At 38.7% G+C, this 23,376-nt stretch overlaps 1 protein-coding gene across 1 annotated transcript in view; it reads right to left on the bottom strand.

The window, feature by feature from the left end:
• The window catches only part of ANO6 (anoctamin 6), a 193,237-nt gene that overhangs the window by 147,500 nt on the left and 22,361 nt on the right, over positions 1 to 23,376 (bottom strand).

Genomic DNA, 23,376 nt, shown 5'->3' on the forward strand with positions numbered 1-23,376 from the left:
GAACTAAACAAACAGTAATTAGAAACACTCCAGACTACCTTTTAAATCTGTTGCTAAATTATGTTTTTCCTGCACCAAAGCCCATACACACAGCACGTCCATAAGCATCACAAAACCAAAGCCTCAGAAATATTTACACTAATAAGGGCATAAGCTACCTCTGGGCATTCACACTGGATTCTGCAGGGAATTAAGGGCTGCTTTAGAAGACGACTATTCATTGCTGTTATTTCTCACATCTGGGTAAATAAAGCACTGCCCGCATGCGGTTAGAAATCCCAGGTGAAAATGAACTCTCCAGGGGTCTAGAGATGAAGAATACCTCTGATAGACTGACTCATTTTCCGAAATGAGTCAGAAGTGAAAGTAATTCTTCAGAAAAGAACATCTGCACTATGGCACAGCTTATAATATAATGCCAGATGATACCTGTGGCTAAGAAGCTGGCCCCAGAGAAGAAGGGAGGGTCTGGGAAAAGGACCGAGCCTCTGCACCGCACTTAATCTCAGGGCTGCCGCTGTTAGCTTGGAGGGTCTGCAAATCCAATAAGCGGCCAGGCGTCCTGGTTTCCACTGTAAATCTTGATTAGCAGTGAGAGTGCTCACATTCCATTAGAAAGCTGGCCCCTCGCCAATAGGTAGATGCAGCCAGAAAGGATCCATGTGCTGCCCTGAGCACGGAAATAGCAATTCTTACAAGAAAAACTGTTTTCCTTAACTAAAAATAGTCTATGCCTGTTAATGATTCAGACAGACCTTTCTTCCTGGGGAGGACTATGACCTAATGCTTTCCCTTCCTATTATACAGAAAGAAGAGGTATTGGCATGTGGTCAGGTACTGGAGGACAGGAAAGAATGAAATACCTTTCACAACAACTCATGTAAAGGCCAATAAACAGGAAGGTGAAAAAGAAAGGTTGTCTTCAGTAAGATCAGGGGCCAGTTATTCCCCTTAGGTAGCTCTTCATTATTTCATCTTGGTTATGTATGCATGTATTTATTTATGTATTTAATTTCTGAGACTCTGTCACCCAGGCTGGAGTGCAGTGGCATGATCTCGGTTCACTGCAACCTCCGCCTCCCAGATCCAGCGATTCTCCTGCCTCAGCCTCTCGAGTAGCTGGGATTACAGGCCTGCACCACCACACCTAGCTAAATTTTGTATTTTGTAGAAATGGGGTTTCACCATGTTGGCTAGGCTGGTCTCAGACTCCTAACCTCAAGTGATCTTCCCACCTTGGCCTCCCAAATTGCTGGGATTACAGGCATGAGCCAGGTGCCCAGCCCTGGATTTTTAAAAGGAATCTAGCTCCACTGTTTGTAATGGAGTGGTGGGGGAACCTGGAAACAATCTACGTGCCCATTAATAGGTGATCAGGTAAATTAAAGCACATACGCAATGGAATATTATGTAGTTATTTAAAAGCCAAATCTGTGTGCAGATGTAGGGATATCTGTACTCCCTATGACACATTAATACATTAAAAATTGCACCTGGCCTTTGTATAGCAAATATTTGTGTAAATGTTTTTAAAGAAGTTGCCTAGGAGAGCACTGGGAGACAGTGTTTTCTTTTATACCCTTCAATACGGTTCGACTTATCTTTTCATACACCTGCACACTTCCCCTTTTAATAATAGGCATTACATAAGTGGAGGACTATTTGATTTCTTCTTTATGCTAGTTTCTTCATACATAATTTAAAACAAGTAAGTGCTATTTTATTTTTTTGAGATGGGAGTCTCCCTCTGTTGCCCAGACTGGGGTACAGTGGTGCAATCTCAGCTTACTGAAACCTCTGCAACTCCTGGGTTCAACTGATTCTCCTGCCTCAGCCTCCTGAATAGCTGGGATTAAAGGCACCTGCCACAATTTCTGAGTAATTTTTGTATTTTTAGTAGAAATGGGTTTCACCACTTTAGCCAGGCTGGTCTCAAACTCCTAACCTCATGTGATCCACTCACCTTAGCCTCCCAAAGTGCCGGGATTACAGGCATGAGCCACCACGCCTGGCTCATAAGTGCCATTCTAAATAGATATTATAGGATCATAGCTCCCCAAAAATCAGATGTGGAAGCCCTAACCCCCATACCTCAAAATGTGACTGGATTTGGAAAAGACAGGGTCATTAAAGAGGTGATTAAGCAGAAAATGAGACTGTGAGAGTGTGCCGTAATCCAATCAGACTGGTGTCCTTAAAAGAGGAAGAAATTTGGACACAGAAAGATACCAGAATGCACGCATGCAGAGGAAAGACCATGTGAGGACACAAAAAAGATGGTCGTTGGCAAGACTCAGAAGAAAGGAATGTATTGATACCTTGACCTTGGACTTCCTAACCTCCAGAACTGTGAGAAAATACATGTCTGCTGTTTAACAGTTCAGTCTAAAGTATTCTGTCATGACAGCCCCAGCAAACTAATATAACAGATAAATAGATGGATGCAATTGAACTAGCACAACATGGAGACAGTCACCCATAAGAGTCTTCAACAGGTGAAAATCCCACTATTGTCCACCGTGATGCTGATGGCCTCATCTGCCTTGTGAAGAAACAGGAGTTGATGAAGCTTCTGACTAAATCATGTTCACCCTGTTAAGTGACTCAAGCTGGGACTTGAATGAGTTTCCCATCTCATCATTCAGGACTCTTTCTGCTCCTGCCACTTAAATTTGATGACATTTTAAACCCCATAACTCAAAGAACTAGAGCCTCAGATATAAATATATACAAACATATTTTTTTGAAACAGGGTCTTGCTCTGTCACCCAGGCTGGAGTGCAGTGGCATAACCTTGGCTCATGGCAACCTCCACCTCCTGGTCTCAAGCAATCCTCCTGCCTCAGCCTCTCTAGTAGCTTGAACTACAGGTGCACACTACCATGCTCAGTTAATTTTTTAAGGTTTTTGTAGAGATGAGGTCTCACTGTATTACCCAGGTTAAGCCTCACATATTTTATTATGACTTTTTAAGCTTGGCTTATAGTTAAAAGGCTGATAACTAATGAAAGGGAAAGTGTAACAGTAATATTAATTCGATTTTTTAAAGACTTGGCACCAGCGTTCAAAACAAGTATGGAGAAACAAATGATATCCCACATTTATGTGCCAACTTAATTATTTACACTTTAAGACATACGGTTTCAGACCACAATGCAATAAATTTTTTTAAGTATGGTGATCTAGGGCTAAAACTTCTTTATGAAACTTTATAGATTTTTACAAATTTATTAATCCTCTCTTTAAAAACTGGAGTTTAGAGATCAATGACATAGAACCACATACTTTGCCTGTAGAATCTTTAACCTATAAAGGCTTAACCTATAAACCTTTGTCTTTAACTTGCAGAGATTTGTAAGTGGGTTAAGAAGCAGACACCTGAAAAGATCATAACCCAAAGATAAATATGGTACAGTCAGTTCAGGCTACAGACATTCAGAGGAAGGTGGAATCACTTTTGCCTTGAATGGCCAGGGAAAGTTTCACCAAGGATATAGGGTCTAAGCCAATCTGGAATTAGAAATAAAAGCTAAGGAGAAGTTATTTACGTTCAGGTCTACCTTACCCCTGAGTATATGGTTCTGACGGTGAGAACTGTGTCCCTAAGATCCTAACAGTGCCTGGCAAATAGCAGGCATCTGCCAGCTGGAGCAGGGAAACAGGTGGACAAACACACAGCATACTCATGTTAGCGTAGGTCTATACTGCAGGATTTTTGTAAGGAAGTTGCAGGATACAAGATTTAAAAAGTTGGGACCAACCGGTAGGTACACTGAGGTTTGGGCTTTATCCCTACACAGTGTAGAGTCTACGAAGGTGTTTCTGGAGGAAAAAAACACACGATGGAACCAGCAGTGGTATGCAGAATGGACTGGAGGTGGTAGAGAAACAAGAATGGGGAAGGTTAACTGGGCTATCAGCTGGGTAAAGTCTCAGCTTCCTAATCTGTAAAATGGGCATCATACTACCACAGTAAGCACTCAAGATATAATTGCTATCATTATAATTTACTGTTATTATTATTCCACACTGTAAGATGTAAAAGAAAATGAGCAAGAGGACAAATGTGAGGTGTAGAGCCAGTATTTATATGTCACCTCAAGGTCTCCTCAAGTTCCTTGAACAGAGAACGGTAAGGCCATCTGTCTTTTTGGGAATGGAGTGTGTGCTATATTTATTCGTTAGTTCTCCATAACTTCAGATTTCAATATAGTAGATCCAACACAGGAGGAACAGATATCTGAAATGATCTTTAAAATTGAGACTACAAAATCAACTTTTAAGTTGCTTTTATATAGAAGTAACTATACAGACTAATGCCAATCAGTTTTGAAACACTAAATTAATGGTCTCAGCTATAAATCCAGGAAAACCATTTCATAATGAAAATGCCAATGCCTTTTTAAATTTAAGGATGGAATTGCCAACATAAAAGGCTTACAGTCGATGAGCAATTGCTCCCTTCACTCATAAATGAAAGAGCCTGATAACTCTGAACTGTTTCTGAAACTCTGATTATCAGAAATCGTTGAGAATATAAGCTACAGGATTTTTCAATCACACAATTACCACTTAGTATTGGCGCTCACAGTCTCAGACCAAATTTGGTGTGCTGGCTTTGTAAGTTCCTTTCTCTAATTATCAGGGGACCCAAGGTCTTACATTTACTGTCATGATATAGATACGAAGTTCAACTGCAGATATTAACACTCTGTTTAATACAAAACCATGCTAACTTTTGTTTGTAAATTTGATCTTAGAAGGGAAATTTAATATACACCAAAAAGTGATTGTGCATCTACATAAATACATGGGTATCCAGAGTCAAGTCTCACCAACTAACTACTGGTAAAATTAATGTATCCGATGTCTGTGCTGTTCCTACCTTCAATATTAATCGTCTATTTTAAAAGTTTACTCTTTGGTCCATAACAGGTTGCCATACTTACTAATTAAATCAATGGTGAATGTATTACTTCCTAAAAGCCAACCCCCAAAAAAGTTATCCAAAGGGACTAAATAAGACATAACTGATTACTTTTGCCAAAGTCAACAGAAACTTTCCAAGAAACAAAGAAGCCAAGATGAAGGGAACAGTAAGCAGTCAAACCAATTAGTAAGCCAAGGACGGAGGAGGATAAGAAATGTAAACTCGCTAGCATAATTTCTGGTTGACAGGCATTAGCCAAGACATACATGTATTCAACACTCAAATAACATCTTAGAATGAAAGAGTAGAGCGCAAAATTAAGACGTGGGAAAAAGAAAAAATTCCTTTAAGGAGAGAATAAAGCCTGAAGACAACATGAAGCAGGTAATGGAGTGACCAGAAGCTAAATCAAGAGACATGAGCTGTAATCTCACTTTACATCTAAACAAACTGGTTTCCTAAGTTTCCTTCTGAATGTTCTCTAACTTTTCTAAATCTTAGAATCTTTACCTGTAGTTTCAACAGGGAAAATGATATGAAAGCCAAAGGTCTCCTCCAGCTCTGATAACAGACTAGGAGTTTGTTTAGATGATGAACAGATACTTTTAAGGAGGAAAAAATAGGCTACTTTTATTTCACAATGACTTCAAGTTCACAAGAATGAAATTTCACAGAAGGGAGTCAAACTGTCCACATGCACAGTGAACACAGCCCTAAAGCATTTCTCAACCAAGGCCTCTGAAATGAGTACAACACCTGGATTAGCCGCCACATAACCTCAGCCTCAGCCACAATCCCTTTGTCTCTGACCTGACTCGGCTCTTCCCAGTTGGATATACTCACTTCTCAGCCCCCATTCTTCACGTAATGCTGCCAGAGGCAAGTTGTACACACATCTATATAAAGTTAGGAGAGGTTTAAGGCGAAACAGGCAATGGAAATCCTTGGTGCAGCTCCTACCCTTAAGAATAGCACAGCAGGTAACAATTACTAGTGTTCTAAATCTTAGGCCAGTCCCAGCATTCTGGAAGGCCAAGGTGAGAAGAATGCTTGAGGCCAGGAGTTTAAGACCAACCCAGGCAACAAAATAAGATCTCATCTCTTTAAAAAAAAAAAAAAAAGCCAGGCATGGTGGTTGTAATCTCAGCGATTCAGAAGGCTGACGTGGGACAATCACTTGAGCCCAGGAATTCAAAGTAGCAGTGATTGCACCACTGCATTCCAGACTGGGTGACAGAGCAAGACCCTGTCTCTCAAAATAAAAATAAAAAAAGAAATCTTGTACTGGCCCCTGTTAGAATGTATGGCCCAGTAATTTCACTTCTCAAGAACTTCACAAAATAATGTGAAATGTAGACAAATATTTATACCTACAAATATCTCTCAATATTATTTACAATAGCTAAAAAACCTGATGCATGCTAGACCAGCAACAATCAAGGAATGACTATGCAAATTATACCTCAAATTAGTTTCCCCTCCTACATGATCCCATAGACTCTCTGCTTACCCCTCAATAGGACTCAACCTGCCTACTAATTATCCATTTCCTCCAACAGGTCCTGAAGGACAAACACCACATTTTGTTCACTATTTTCGCCATAAAGTCCAGCTTATAGTGAACACAAAATAAATACCTGTTGAATGTCTTCTGGAAAATACCTTTAAGTAAATTTCATGTGATGGAGTGTTATTCAGCCATTAAGTGTGGTTTGTGAAGGCTTCTTAAATATAGGGAGTACTGATGATGAAAAGCTCTGGAAATGGATAGTGGTGGTGATTGCACAACACTGAATATGCGTAATGTTACTGAATTGTACACTTAAAAATGGTTAATTTTAGATTATGTATACTTTACCACAATAAAAGAGATAAACTAAACATAGGGAGTGCTTATGAGGCAAGTTAAGTGAAAAGGCAGGATACCATATGTCTAAACAATATAAAACTACATTGCATTTTTTTTTAAAGGTGGGAAAGCACCACACTAAAATATTTATGGTGTTTTATCTTTGAGGGGTAGTGTTGGGGTGATTTTGGTTTTATTTGCAGTTTTCTGTATTTCCCTACAATGGCTCACATATAATATTTTTAATCAGAAAAAGACATCAAGCAGCAGAAGCCAGGGATAGAAAGGTTTACTTGTCAGTAGGTTAAACCTGGATCAATATCATTCATCTTGCTATGATCCTTGATGTATTATACTTGTATACTGCATATCATTCCTGCTTGCCTTCACTGTATAGTCCATAAAGCATGCCATTTAAGTAAAAATTGTACCTTTTAAAATTGAAATTATTTAGCTTTTGCTATGCCAGAAAGTATGCCTTTCAGATGTGATGCACCATAAGTATGCTTTGCCCAGGCTGAGAAGCAGCAACTGATGGTTTTAGACATACAAGTGACCAACTGGCTCAAATGCACAGCTGTTCTCATAGGTGAAAGGCTTTCGGGAATCTGTGATGAGCCTGTCTGCAACAGCTCAAAGAGACTGACACATCCAAATGGCCTCAATAAACACTAAACTCGTCAAATTTACAAATAAATTACAAACAAGTCCTTTGGAGTTACACAAACTCAGGACTGAAGTAACAGAGCTAGGACTGCCACTTATGCATTACCACCATGAGTTCCTGGCCTCAGTTGTCTCACAAATAAATGGGGATAAAAATGTCTCCCTCTTGGGTAAACAAGATGTTGGCAAATTAGAGCTGGAGGAAATCCTGAGCCTACTAACAGCAGCTGTCCAGTCAATATCATTAATTTCCTTCCTTACCCCTCTTTAGATCAAATGTCCAATCTAGGATAGCCAAGTGAAATGCTAAAAATGGCCCACTACCTAGAACTAATGAAGTTAACATAATAGGAGAATGGAAAGATGTTCTGAATCCTCTTCCAGTTTCACTCCACAGAAGCCCTCATAAGATGCAAACCCATTTTTCCTATTCTTCATTCCTCAGTAATTGGAAAATAACTACTTTCTGTGTCCTTTGAATACCTGGAAACCTGATGTCACTCTTAAGTTTCTTCTTCAAACCTTTCATTCCTGGCATGGTGGCTCACACCTATAATCCTAACTTTAGGAAGCCAAGGATGGGGGATCACTTAAGGCCAGGAGTTCAAGGCCAGCTTGGGCAACATAGCAAGACCCCCATCTCTACAAAAAATAAATAAATAAAAATTAAAAAGCCAGCCAGTCATATACAGTCCTTGTTACGCAAGAAGCAGAAGCAAGAGGATTGCCTGAGCCCAAGAGTTAGAGGCTACGGTAAGCCAAGATGGCGCCACTGTACTCTAGCCCGGGCGACAAAGGAAGACAATTTGCACCTTGTTTCTTAAAAAAAAAAAAAAAAAAAAAAAAAAAACTAAACACAAATGATAAAAACTTTCATTCCTTTAAACATATCTGTGGTTTCTCTTGGTTCTCTGCAAGCTCTCCCTACATTATGTTAACTGGATGGCCTCTGAATCCCTCTAAGCAGGACTTGGCATAGCACAAGGTTAGCACCTAATTCATGCATCCCAGAGAGCTTTGAAAAATACAATAAATTATTATGCTTTGGAAGGTTACTTGTCTCTGACTGATGAGAGTGTGCAGTGCCCCTGAGGCAGATGCAAGTGTGACCCACAGTGCCCTCCAATTTGCTCCCATAACCTTCGTCCTTTGCTTTGTCTTGCACTTGCCAACGTTGTTCAGCAAGCTGATAGAGTCTGAGATTGCATCAGATTCAACACTGCATCAAATCCCTCCCTTCAAAAGAGCAGCCCCTATCTTTACAAAAGATCTGCCAGCTTCCTTCCTTGATTAGCTCTTATTTGAGTGCCTCACTGGGCAAAGGAGGAAAGGAATTGAAAAAGCAAGGATAATGGAAATATTCAGCTGTTTAAGGTTACCTTTGTACAGGCTGAACTGTACAAACTGATTTCACCACCTTTGGGCTACAAAACTCAAGTTCATTCTCACAGTAAACATGTACTGAGCCAGCACTAAGAGCTAGGCATTCAAAAATCAACCATTTCTGCCTTATGGAATAAAAGAATATCAACAATTCTGCCACACTACAGTATGTTCTAGAACAGAAATATATACAAGGTTATTACAGCTGCACAGAGGGCAAAGGACACCGAATCTGCCTGGGCAGGATTCGAGGAGATGGGTAATTCACATATCTCTTTACTTGCCACAGAGGAATGAATGAATGAGCTGCCCTACAATGCCAGTCGGGGGCTAGTGCTGTTGCAGCCTTTTAATGCAGTCTATTTAATGCCATTGCCACAGATTTGCTTTGGTTGCTATACATACTTTCCTGCTTTCCTCATATATTCAACTCTTACTTTATTTTCAGAATAAAACATATGCTGTTTCCATTCTCTCTCCAGTCTTTCAACCCCATCATGTTTCCTACCCTGGAGAGTTGCTTTGACTATCAGAGAAGGAATACTATAATGGCTTAGTTGAAGCAAATGAAGAGGCAAGAATAAGCCTGTTTGCTAAATGGAGCTGGAAAAGCGTGTGCAGAGCCATTATGAGAAGTACCCACTGCGACCAGGCCCTCTGCCACTCCAGCAGGTGACTACCTGCCCTGTGAATGCCCAGGGGTATCTCTGCCAAATGTAGCTGAAGATATTTGTCTTTACATCAGCTTCTATCCTCTACATCTCACCTCATCCATTTCTAGGGTATATTTGTTAAAATAGTGGTTCTCAACCTTCCATAGTTCATGAAATCCTCTCAGAGAATCTAGTGAAATGCAATGACTCGCTCCATAGAAAAACTTTCAAAAGCACATAAATGCAAAATATTACATACAATTTCTAGGGATACACAAACCCCAAAACCTATACATGGAAACCAGGAGGAAGCATACTGTTTACTTCAAAATCCTTGAGCTTGTACTATGTGCCAAGCACCATGGGGACACCACCTCACACTTAATGCTTCACCATTCTGAATGTTGGACTGTCCTCCAACATCCTGCCTTTGTTCCATGCAAAGCTTCTGCCTGGAACACTTGTCCCCAGTAGTTTAAGCATCACCTCTTAAATAAAATAATGGAAACTGTATGAACCCGACACCATAATCCACCCTTCCCCCAAGAAAGGCGAATTACTCACTTCCTGCCCCACCATTCTCTGCAGATACTTGAATCAGAGATCCTACAATATTTGTTACTTCATGTAGTCACATCCCTTTCTTTATCAGACTGTTGGCAACCTGAGGGAATGGGCTGTAACTTAATTATCTTTTATTTTCAGATCCTAGTATAAAGTCTCTATTCTGGAGGAAAACATTCCTTTGGAGGAAACAAACACAAAATCAGTTAATTTTAATACAAGTGTCCAAATGCTCAAACCTGGTGAGTGATTTTTAAACAAAATCTTAGAGGAGAAGTGGCAATAAACTAGAAAAAATTGGTGCTGGGGGGCACATTATCGGCAGAGGGGTCAGCAAGGCATGCAGCAGAAATACAGTGTACAGGGGAGGTAGCAATTCCGGATTCATGGTGACTAAACAGAAAGGCAGGAAGCAGGTGTAAGAGGTGAGGAGAGAGAAAGAAAGGAGAGTATGAGGGTAGAGGGCACCAAATGAGGTGTATGGAGCTTGGACATATCCCAGAGGTGGAAATCACTGGAAGATTTTTTTCCTCCCTTTTCTACTTAGAAAAGTAACGTGATTATTGTAGAAAATGGAGAAAAGGCAAGAAGATGACAAACTCATAACTCCATCATATAGAGACAACCATCATTACTGTTCTCTCATCCTTATGTGCTATGTTAACATGTATGCATGTGTATGTAACTGGTTTGTATTTACTTTTATTTTGCTTACATTCATTCAGTATTTACTAGTAGTAGACGCTATGCTGAATACACAAGATTTTTCATAATTCACAATTATTCATTGTAATCCATTTTAAGGAGGACAAATTGGGGGAAGGGTGTCTACCACCACATGGCTGATTAATATGTATTTAATAGCAGAGCTGAGGGATTCCACACCAAGTTTTCTTCGAAGACTTCATTTTTTTCTTAATTGCACGTGTTTAACTTATAAATTACTTTTTCCAATTTTATCAGAAAAATACCTTGGGAATTTGATAAGCAATGTGATACACCTAAATATAAACCTGGAAAAAAAAAACCCATTACTATATTGTTTTCCCATATAGAGAGCATATAAAATTCTTGGCATTCATTTTAATCTTTTTATAATCTTGGCAAAGTTTGCAGCTTTCTTCATTGAAGGCTTGTAAGTTTAGGAGGGTGGCATGTTCAGATATATGCTTTGGACAGATAAATCTGGCAATAGTATGAAGGAAGACAGATTTGAGGAAACGAGATTGGAGGACTGAAACACAAACTAAGAGAGATGGCCACAGTCCACGTGAGACACAAGAGCCTAGAACCTTGGCAGTGATGCATGGTATGGACGGCAGGGAACAGCCTCGGGAAACACAGAAGGCAGAATTCAAAGGACATGGAGCAAAAACAGGAAGCGAAGTGGTAGAGGAAAGAGAAGTCAGGGAGAGCGGGTGAACTGGGGATGCCATTCACAGAGGACACAGAAGGGATGCATTTTGTGGTGTAGGGGAGGAAATAACTAGTTCAGCTGTGAACTAAATCACTGAAATCATCCCAAGTGCCTACTCTATGCTGAGTGCCTTACTGAGTGCTGAAGAGTCTGTGGCACATCAGGCTGGGATGGCCCCAGGACAGGCTGATTGAGGACAACAATGAGCAAAGAGACCAGGCTGGGCAGAGGGGTGCATCCTGGTGGAGATGGTGAAGCTCTAGGAACAGATCTGAAACTGCAAGTGTGAATGAGACTGCCCTCAGAAAACATGCAAACAATATGAGAACAGAAGCCTGCCAAGGTTGAAGCTTGAATTAAAACAGTGTTTTTAAGCTGGACAGAAGCAGCAGAAGTGCCAAAAGAAGAACAGAAAGTATAATAACCCAATCCTGAGCCTATACTGCCCCCGGACTTCTTGGAAAGAAAGTTTTTTTTTTTTTAATTCAAAGGTCACTCAGTTGACTTTAAACATTAAACAAAATCACATAAAAAGTCCATGATGAGGGCAAGAATTTGCATCTCCTAGCTGCCTCTTGGAGCTTTATCCACCAGCCATATGGAATTGATGATTAATATTCAGTAGGAAGTGAATGTATAATCATGTGCTTGCCATTCAAATGTGAAAAGAAATGTTTTCTGCTCAGTACACCCAATAATACATTAATATATTTTCAGTTTAAAATACATTTATGAATAATTTTATACATTTTATAAATTTCCTGGCAAGGATGATAATAGAACAATCTATTTTCACTGCTACATGAAACAAAAAAGGGGAATGAAAGGTTCAGTTAATCAAGGAATTGAATATGCTTTATAATAAATATCAAACAGTCATTACTTCAGCTATACAAAGGGTGGCTGAGGTCACAATATGATTATAATAGCAAGAGTTTGTGTCCATATATATTCTCTGTAGTTACTTAAATTTGCATAAGAAGTTTCCTCTATGAATTTTTTTGCTAGAAATCAAATTTGTCTTGATTTATATATGAGCAGCAATAATAAGATTTTGTAATGATTAACAGTAGTAACAATCAAATAAATGGAAAACACTAACCTTTCCAAGGTACCAATGCAATGACAAACAGATGGATATGAAAATAAATTACCTGCACTGCATTACGTAAATGTGGTTTAGAACATCAGGAAGCACCAGAATCTGAAATGATTGCTGTGGCAGTGTTTAATGAGGCCAAGAAAGAAAAAATACTATGAATTCTTCGTCTTTTGTCATCTTTGTCAACAGTGTATAACCATGTGTTGTGAATACACATGTGCATGTTCAATTTTATGACATCCTGATAAGAAGAGATGCAGTCACTTCAAGATGACAGGGAGAGACCAGGTATAGTGGCTGACACCTGCAATCCCAGCACTTTGGGAGGCCGAGATGGGTGGATCACCTGAGATCAGGAGTTCGAGACCAGCTTGGCCACTGTGGCAAAACCCCATCTCTACTAAAAATACAAAAATTAGTTGGGTGTGGTGGTGCGCACCTGTAATTCCAGCTACTCGGGAGAGAGGCTAAGGCAGAATTGCTTGAACCCAGGAGGTTGCAGTGAGCCAAGATCCTGCCACTGCACTCCAGTCTGTGTGAATGGGGGAGATTCCATCTCAAAAAAAGAAAAAAAAAAAAAAGATCATGGGAGAAACCTGGGGCTAGATGAAGATGTATGATCCATCCAGGAGGAGCTAATGGAGTCACAGTTTCCCCTCTTAACAACCACTGCCACTAAAATATGTACTCTAAGGTTGTTGTATTAACTCTGTTACAGTCTACTAGTTGTAACTCCCAGGGTTCTCAGTGAACAAAAAGTTTTGTTTAAAAATGGCTTTGGGATGATTCTTGGTGAGATAAGAATCCTATGATTTCATGATGTTTCCTTTGGGAATAATATCCAAAGAGTAATGTCCAATACGATGTCCTCCAACAACACTCCTGCTTATATTGAAGAAAAAAATTCCAAGGCAGAGGGAGAATGCTCTAATGATGCCTAATCTAAGCAATCAAAAGTAACCAAGATTAACCAACATGTTAAATACTTGATAAATATCAGAATAAAAAGGAAGAGGAAAGTATAAATCAACAAATGATAGAAAACAAGGTGCTAAAAAATTAAGAGCATTCTAGTAAACAGAAATGAAGTTGTGTTCAATTTTATAATCTAGACATGCAAAATTAGGGTAACAATTTTTTTTAGCATTTATAATGTAAGAGATACATATGGAAAGTTTAAGTTAAAGACTAGCTTATTCTCAATCATAAAATATGAGTAAAAATTTTGAAGCAAAGCTTGATGAGGGTTATTTAAAAATGTAATTTTTTTATGTCTTGACATTCAAATAAAGGTATACAATAAAACAATAGAGCCAGGAAATTCTGCTTTTATTCATTCAAATATGCTGAGCCTGTCTGTTTATGGAACTTAGCCATAATGCATACTTCTACTTCATTTTTAACAAACTAGGTATAATCTTACATATTTGTAATCCTAGGAAATTTTCAGAATCCATTTAATCATAAGTATCTATCTAATGAAAAAGTTTATTGTCACCAATTTATGTTCACTCCAAAGTATGATAAACATTTCATTAGCCAAATTTTTAAAAATCCAACCAAATTACCAAAACTAAACTGTACTTAAATGATCTTCCAAACAAACTTAAAACGTGACAGAGTTGGTCCCCTAAGTACAAGTGATTGTTAGTATCTATGAAGCCTTCAACAAACTGTCCAGTTCTCTGCAGTCTTGTCTTCCGGGAGACAGAAAACCGGACTTTGTTTCTGTTTTGAAAAATTATCTTCACTGGGCCAAAGTCATAGATCTGGCAGATACTGCCTCCCCAGGCAGCGACCATCCACACTATCCCCACCCTCCTCTCCCACTATTCCTTGGCCCACCTTCAGGAGGTATAAACAACTGGGTTCCAAAGTTAAGTTTCAGAATCCTTGAGTAATCTTCCCTTGGCCCTCCAACTAAATTCATCGTCTTTCTCTGTCTCTCTCTGTACCATCCAGCTTCCATCAACCTCCTCATTCGTAAGAATGGCGAACTTTCTTGGTGAATGGTGAATTATTACATGGAGAGTTCTGAAGAGCTATCATAAACCTAAAGCATAAACCAAACACTTCCAGGCTCGTTATAGAGGTTATTAATATACAATCACGAAATCAGCAAGCTGGGAAGAATCTCAGATGTAATCTAAGCCTAAACTCCTCATTTTACAGATAGTGAACTATGATAATGGTGATCACCTACAACCAAAATAATAACTGACTCAAAGTAACTTGCACATTCATGTAATGTCAATGGAACATCTTAATTACACATTTTCATGTTTAGAGGCCTTAAATCCTTGTTGTAAGAGGTGGTTCATTTGAACCCAGGTTCTTAATGTTTGCATGTATCTTCTAGTTTACAGTTATGTGCAGATTTAGAGATAATATTTAAAATTTTCAGATCCTGCACTTCTTCCCTAGACCCTGAATTTATATTTCATTGTTATCAATGGCATCAACACGTCTCTCATAAACTATTTAAAACAATGAATGACTTTATACATTTAAGATTTTTGAACTGCATTTTCTCTTCTCTGCAACTGGATCAGTGGCAGGGGGCCTAGAGGGAGATGAGAAAAACAAGCTCTGGATTCCCACAGACTTTAGACATTATTAGGTGCTGTCATTATTTTCTCTGTATATTCTCATTTTCTTTCAGTGACAATGTAATACTTACACAATTAAACAAACATGATATTAAATAGCCTGAATTACAGAGTGTTCCCTGCTCCCTGCAAGGATCATGATTTATTAACACAAATTCTCAGCAGAACAAAGGTGGACAGTTTAAAACGCAGACATGATAAGCTCTTAATAAAACAATGTTATGTTAGCATCTAGAGAGAATAAGCAAGAAAAATTCAGTGATGATTTTTCTCCCCGAAGAAGTCTCAAAAGAAAGATATCCACCTCCAGATAAGTCAGGAACCATGACAATTCCCTGTTGTGTGAAGGTTTCCACAAATCTTTAAAGCTGACTTAGAGAAAGAGATTGAGAATATATCCTTAGCATAATTTGTCCCTTGGAGCCAATATTTACATTCAGACTTGAAGTGTGTTGATGACCAAAACCGTTATATACAAAATGTAAAGAAATAAAATACAAAAATTAAAATAAATGCTGTTCTCCCTAATACCTTCATACTTTTAACTTTGAGCCTTAAAAAAATGTGAGATCTGTTTTGGCTCAGTGGAAAGGTGCTCTGCTCCAATAATACAATGCTTTACAGGCCTCGGGTAACAAAACTCCTTCACAGGGGTGAAATGAGTATTTAATGAGAACACTGATTGTCAGCCAACTTTTAGCATGTGTCCTAAGAAACAACAGAGATACATTATTTCTTACAAACAGTAGCTGGTAAAAACAGTAGTTAAAAAACAAAAACAAAAAATCACCTAGACTTTAAAAAAATGATTATGCTTCTTTGAAGATGCAGATATGTTTGCATTTGGAGTTTTCTGGCCACTTTCCTGTAATATTTGCTTAAATAATTTATTTCAACCCTTTATACCACCACCTGTTATACTGAGGATAAATACAGGTCTCCAGGAGAGATAATTCAAAGGATCTCACTTTATGGAAACACAAAAGGATCAAATCAGGCAGTTTGGTTGTTTAGTCATAAATTGCTATTTTCCAATTGCTAAGTTTTTTTTTTTTTTTTTTTTGTGACGGTGTGTTCTGACAGGTGAAGCTGGCACTATCATGAGCTTCTTTATGCCAAATAACTACTGGAAATGAAAAGGCTGAAAACATCCTGTGTCCTTCTTTCTATGTTAAACCCATGGAAGATGTTCTCAAACTCTACTTTGCAAGATCACAGTATTCTTTATATTAAATAACAATTTAAAAAGCCTAAGAAGTGATTGAAGAGCCATGAGATGTTAGCTCAATAAGTAAAATGTCTATATGCAAATACTGAATCAGAGAATGAACACGGAAGAAGGAATATAGGGTTACTTTTGATCATCAACATTCTCTCAGAGGGCAGAAGGCTCGCTTTTCAACTAGTCAAGGGTTCAAGAAGGCTAAGTTTAAAACAGTAAGTTTTACCGCAGTTGAACAAACTCTACCACACACAGTTAATAGCATTATATCAACTTTAAACCATAGCCTTTAAAACTCCTCTCATTAGATGATGGAGGCTATGGCCCCTCCCCCTGAATCTAGGCAGGCTTTTGCCTGCCTCATCCAAGGGTGCATGATGAGAAAGGTAACTCGCGACTCGGAAGGCTAAGTTTTCTAAAACCATGCATCTTCTTCTTGTCCACTGGAACGTTAGTATGTGGGCCCTGTAGTAAGTCCCACTACAGGGACTACCCTGATGAAGGGATCACAAGTAGGCACTCCGATCTACAGCCCCATCTGAACCCAGCCTTTCAAATCCTCACCAAAGTCAGAGAAACATGCCAGATGCCATCTTGAATGAGACTGTCTGCCACCTGAACACCGCTCAGTTGAGCCTTAGCTGAATCTCTGTGCAAAAACTATGAGATATAATAAAAGGGTTGTTGCCTTAATTCTCTAAACTCTAGAATAGTTTACCATGCAGCAATAGAGAATCAAGAATTTGGAAGGGATTTTGAATATATGCTAGTCCCACTGTTTGCTTCTAAGGAAATTAAGACCCAGACTGGTTAAGTGTGAATCCAAGGATGCTAGTTAATAATCGGGTTAAAACTAGAACCCAAGTTTCTAGGGTCCCAGCTCTATTCTTTCAAAGAGCTCATTTTGGTTTCCTCATATCCCACCTTCCACTTTCACTATCTTACTTTGTGTTTTTTGTGGGTTTTTTTCTTTTTTATGAGACAGGGTCTCACTCTGTTGCCCAGGTTGGAGTGGTGCCATCAGGGGTCACTGAAGCCTGGACCTTCTAGGAACAAGAGATTCTCCCACCTCAGCCTCCCAAAGTTCTGAGATTACAGGCATGAGCTATCATGCCCATCCTATTTTATTATTATGTGAACTCAAAAAGTAGCAAGGCCAGATATGGTGACACATACCTATAGTTCCAGCTACTCACAAGGCCAAGGATCGCTTGATCCCAGGAGTTTGAAACCAGCCTGGGCAACATAGTGAGACCCTTCCTCCCTTTCTCCCTCCCTTCCTCCCTCCCTTCTCTCTCTCTCTCTCTCTCTCTCTCTCTCTTTCTTTCCAGAGCATGTCCTTAAAGGCTGTATCTTCTCCCTATTTTTAAAAGTTAAGGCTAGGCACAGTCGCTCATGCCTGCAATTCCAGTGCTTTCAGAGTCTGAAGTGGGAGGATCACTTGAGGTCAGAAATTTGAGACTAGCCTGGGCAACATAGCAAGATGACTCCTTGACCAAAAAAAAAAAAAAAAAAAAAAAAAGGCCAGCATAGTGGCTCAAGCCTGTAATCCCAGCACTTTGGGAGGCTGGAGTGGGTGAATCACTTGAGATCAGGAGTTTGAGATCAGCCTGGCCAACATGGTGAAACCTTGTCTCTACTAAAAATATCAAAAAAAATAAATGACTAATTTTTAATTAGCTGGGCATGTTGGCATATACCTATACTCCTAGCTTTACTCAGGCGGCTGAGGCAAGAGGAATGCTTGAGCCCGGGAGTTCCAGGCTGGAGTGACCTGTAACTGTGCCATCGCACTCCAGCCTGGGTGACAAAGCAAGACCACATCTCCATAAATAAAGTTAAGAATAATTCTGACATATTTTCTTCTGTCTTTATCTCAAACATTTTCCTTAGATGAAATTGGAAAAGAATTACTATTTAGAGAGCATGGAATAAAACTTCTGATCCAAGTTTGCTTCAGCAATGCAGACATTAGTATTAGCCTCAAAAACCTGCCTGAAATATCACCTCTTCATTCCCATTTCATGTGAAATACCTTCAGGTAAACATTGCTTACTTTTTTAGCACTTATACGGTCAATGTTTTGCTCCAATTAGTTAAGACAACTTATGACTGTTTATTATCTCTAATAACACAGTTCTTGATTTTTTTAAATTAGTTGACATACTTATTAAAAGGCAACACTGGCCAGGCTCGGTGGCTCACATCTGTAATCCCAACACTTTGGGAGGCTGAAGCGGGTGTATCACAGGGTCAGGAGATTGAGACCATCCAGGAGGCCAACATGATGAAACCCCATCTCTACTAAAATAGAAAAAATTAGTGGAGCATGGTGGCTCAGGCCTGTAGTCCCAGCTACTTGGGAGGCTGAGACAGGTGAATCGCTTGAACCTGGTAGGTGGAGGTTGCAGTGAGCCAAGATCGCGCCACCGCACTCCAGCCTGGAGACACAGCAAGACTCCGTCAAAAAAAAAAAAAAAAAAAAAGGAAACATTCAGCTTCCCAAAGTTAGTCTTTTGTGTGAACGGTTTACAGGACAACTTTCAGGTGATCTTTAGGCTCCATATGAACCTGAAATTGAAGATTAATGATCTGCTCAGTAAGAAGCATTCTCATTAAGCATGTTAGTCTTTTGGATACTGTGTTCATTAAACTGTTAATGAATAAACAAAAGACAATTTCGAAGATAAACAAGTTCAGGCAGTTGTTTAAAAAGGAAAAGTACATAAGATACTGACATGCGCAGGAACTAGCACACTATAAGTAACTAGAGGTCACAGGCCCATAAACGGTTGAATGATCTTTGGGGATTCATTGGTGTCTAACATTTTCATCCAGAAGCAGCTTTTCTCTAAATTTACATGAAATATTATCAAGATTTTTGAAAATCAGGTTTACTATTTGATGTCTCTCTCTTTAAGTCTCTCTTTTCTTTTGTTCTTTATCTTAAAGAACAAAAGAAAAAAGAAAACAAAAAAAAGAAAAATAAATAAAACTAAAAAATAAAATCTTCATCTTCCATATCCTATCCTGAACATAACAGATTTCTCAAATGCCTTAAAATGAGAATACCTTGCCCTACCAATGAATTAGTTCTCAGTAAAACAATAAATTTTCAAATGCAAGACAGCACCTTCCAGAATTAGAAGAGTTCTATTATACCCAAAGGATTTTCTTAATTTATAAATCTTTATAAACTTTCAGAATATTTAAATACACCAAATTTTAAAAGGCAGTAATTTAAGGAATAAATATTTCAGGATAATTACTCAAGATGAAATGCTAATCACAACCTTAAAAATATTTGCAAATATTTCATGAACATGATACAACTAGGTAAATTTCCTGTGTAACGTATTATTCCTAGATAATAGTTTTTTAGTCATGCATTTTGTGATTCTGTCTCTTTAATATGGAAGCTGCAGTTTCAGTTCAAACTAAGTTACTGTATTTATAAGGCATTCTAGGCCCAGGACATTACAGCAGTTGGGATAATGCTCTCTGTCAGCTTGTAATTTAAAATCTTTCAAAGCAGCTTAACATTTGTGTTATTTCATCCTCACAAAAAGTTTGGTGTGGTGCCACCAATACATATTATCATGATTTTAAGACAACCTGAGGACCCGAGAGGCTGAGAAACATACTATACCACCAGACTACACCAATCTGACTCAGCGTGGCAGCTTCCATTTCCACAGCAGATTCATCAAAAAAATAAAGTACGATAAATGGCAGTCTTACTTTCGGCTAAGGCTGGCCAAATGGGCCCAGACCAGGTATCTTTGAATTGAAGAATTCTAACACTGACTAAGTGAGGACTCACATCTACTATTTAAATGACTTCTGCCAGGATCTCCCTCCATATTCCTTCAAGCCAATTGACCCCAAATGCTTGTTTTTGTTTGTTTTTCTAAAAAGTCTACTTTTTGTAAAATTATTTTCTTTACTACCTCATCTGTTTTGCTTATGAACACAGAAGAAAATTCAGCTGTGCTACTTGGCAGAAAGCTTAACTGAGTAGTGGGACAGAGTAATGGAAGTACAGGCTGACTCTGCACATCAGTTTCCTCATCCATAAAATGGATGTTTTCATATGACTCTTGTAAGAAAGTGAGACACGGTGTTTTGTTAACTGTAAATTGCTACAGCTACACAAAATGAACTTATTACTGCTACATATGCATGTCAGGAAAAGAAATTAACTTTACAGCACTATTTATGAAATGTTTTCCTTCCATTAACTCATTGTCATATCCAGGTCACTTTTCTATCTGTGGAGATATTAGGAGGATTTTCAAGTGAATAAAACAAAACTAATAGAAATGAGACAATATAGATTATAAAATAAAATTCACAATCTCCCAATCCATTAGCAAATAAAATATTTATACTATTCTTATTGTATCTGTTCATGCTTTTATCTATAACTATATGCTATGAACAGAACTATGTCCTCCCAAATGTATATGTTCAAGCTCTAACCCCCAGTATGGTGGTCTGGAGAGATGGGGCCTTTGGAAGGTCACTGGGATTGGATGAGGTCAGGAGGGTGGGGCCCTCCTGAGGAGATTAGTTCCTTCATAAGCAGAGACAGGGGAGTTCACACACTGTCATGTACACATTCTCTCCTTCCATCAAGTGAAAATACAGAGAGACAGTGGTCATTTGCAAGCCAGGAAGAGTGCCCTCACCAAAAACTGACCACAGTGGCGCTCTAATCCCAGAATCCCAGCCTCTAGAACTGTGAGAAAATTTCTGTTTAAGCCATGAAGACTTTGGTACATTGTTATGGCAGATCTATAGCTCACAAGACAGCAGACTGACCATGAACCACCTCAGTGATTGAGCCTAAATTCCAATCTTGTCATAACCATCTGCTTGCTACATAACATTATGCAAATTGCTTAACTACTCTGATCCTTAAATTTTGCATCTAAAAGCTGGGCATGGTGGCTTATCCCTGTAATCCCAGCAGTTTGGGAGGCTGAGGCAGGCGGATCACCTGAGGTCGGGAGTTTGAGACCAGCCTGACCAATATGGTGAAACCCTGTCTTTAAAAACAATAATAATAAATGTAAATAAGTAAAAAAAAAAATTCCAAAAATGGGTAATATAATGGCACCTAACTAAAAGTATTATGACTATTAAATGTGTTAATACACATATTTATAATTATGCCTGGCACTTAACATATGTTGCTGTCTTTATGCACCTTCTTAGTTTTTAACAGTTAGGGACAGAGTAGACAATAAATTCTGAAGTGATGAATTTCATTAGAAAGTAGGATAGAACTGCTGGGCGTGGTGGCTCACACCTGTAATCCCAGCCCTTTGGGAGGCCAAGACAGCCAGATCACTTGAGGTCAGGAGTTCGAGATCAGCCTGGTCAACATGGTAAAACCCTGTCTCTACTAAAAATACAAAAATATGGCCCTACGACCCTGAACGTGCCCAATCTTGTCTAAAAATACAAAAATTAGCCAGGCATGGTGGTGTATGTCTGTAGTCCCAGCTACGTGGGAGGGTGAGGCAGGAGCATTGCTTGAACCCAGGAGGCGGAGGCTGCAGTAACTGAGATAGTGCCACTGCACTCCAGCCTGGGTGGCAGAGACCCTATCTCAAAAAAAAAAAAAAAAAAAAAAAAAAAAAAAGACAAAGAAAGATGGAACTAGCCACTAACCCATGTGAAGTCATCTGGTCTACCCCCCCAATGGAAGCAGGGATATATCCAAATGATTAGACATTGATCATTCCTTGTTTACTTGTCAATATTTTCAGGGAAACAAGTTTACATTTGGACCTCATTAAGTGTTTAACAATCTATACCATTAGGTTAGTTATAGGAATGAATTCCCTAAATCTGACAGGATTCTCTCTCTACATCCACTTCCACAGCTGGTGTTCTACATTATCACAGGCTCCTGGTCAAGTTTTCTTTCAAAGCCCATTCACTTCAGCTCCATTGCTGTTTCCTTGCAGTTGGCAATGTTTACTCTGACTTGAATTCTCAAATGCAGAAATGTTTCAGGCACTCTATTAACCCAGGTTAAAAAAATCCTGAAGAACTCAAAAAGGATTACACTGGGAAGTGCAAGAAAACCAAAAACCACAAAATAAACTTTCACCAAGTTTCAGTCTTTACTCATTGGTTCCAAACTGTGGCTGATGAATGATTCTAATCAGAACTATTTATCATAGAAAGTAAATGAATATATTCATTTTTATTCATTCCTATCATAATATTATGAAAAGTGAGCCCCAGTATAAACCGAATAAAGACACCAGAGGAATAAAATCAATTAAAGACGTACTGTGTACTTACACCAAGGCAGACTTGGCAATTCAGTGCTTTAAGCTAATTTCTCTCTTGATATTTTCAGAATCTAATTCAGTAACACAAGTAATGGTTATTAGTAATATTAATGTACCATATGCTATCTCCGTCAACTTAATAATGTTCTTGGGGTTTTTTTTTTGACTAAAATGTCAATCTAACGTGTGGAATCCCACCCAAGAGAGTCTATGCAAAATTACAATTAACGGATTCATTCTATAGGCATAGTAATTAGTCATGGGACCATTCACGAATGCCTGTAATTAAGTTATTTTACACATTACAATAATTTTATTTGAAATCATGAGATTTGCATTATTTGACTACTATAAATAGCAACTAGCACCATGCATGTACCAAGCCCTTTAGTGCATTACCGTATTTTAACTTTACAATGAAGAAAAACAAAGGCTCAAAGAGCTTCAACAATTAAGACTGTACAACCAGTAAGTAATGGAGTAACGATTTTAATTCAAGCATTCTAATATCAGAAAATAAGCCTTTTCTACTGCTTTGTACTGGACATAGATGGAAAAAATGCCAGTAAAACAGTGAAAAAGCAGATTCAGGCAAGGAAATACATTTTCTATAAAGAGCCATGGACACCACTAATCCAAGAAAGAAGAGAGTCTGAGGTTCTCAAAAAAA

Source organism: Cebus imitator, unplaced genomic scaffold, assembly GCF_001604975.1.
Source record: "Cebus imitator isolate Cc_AM_T3 unplaced genomic scaffold, Cebus_imitator-1.0 Scaffold2, whole genome shotgun sequence".
NCBI classification, from domain to species: Eukaryota; Metazoa; Chordata; class Mammalia; order Primates; family Cebidae; genus Cebus; species Cebus imitator.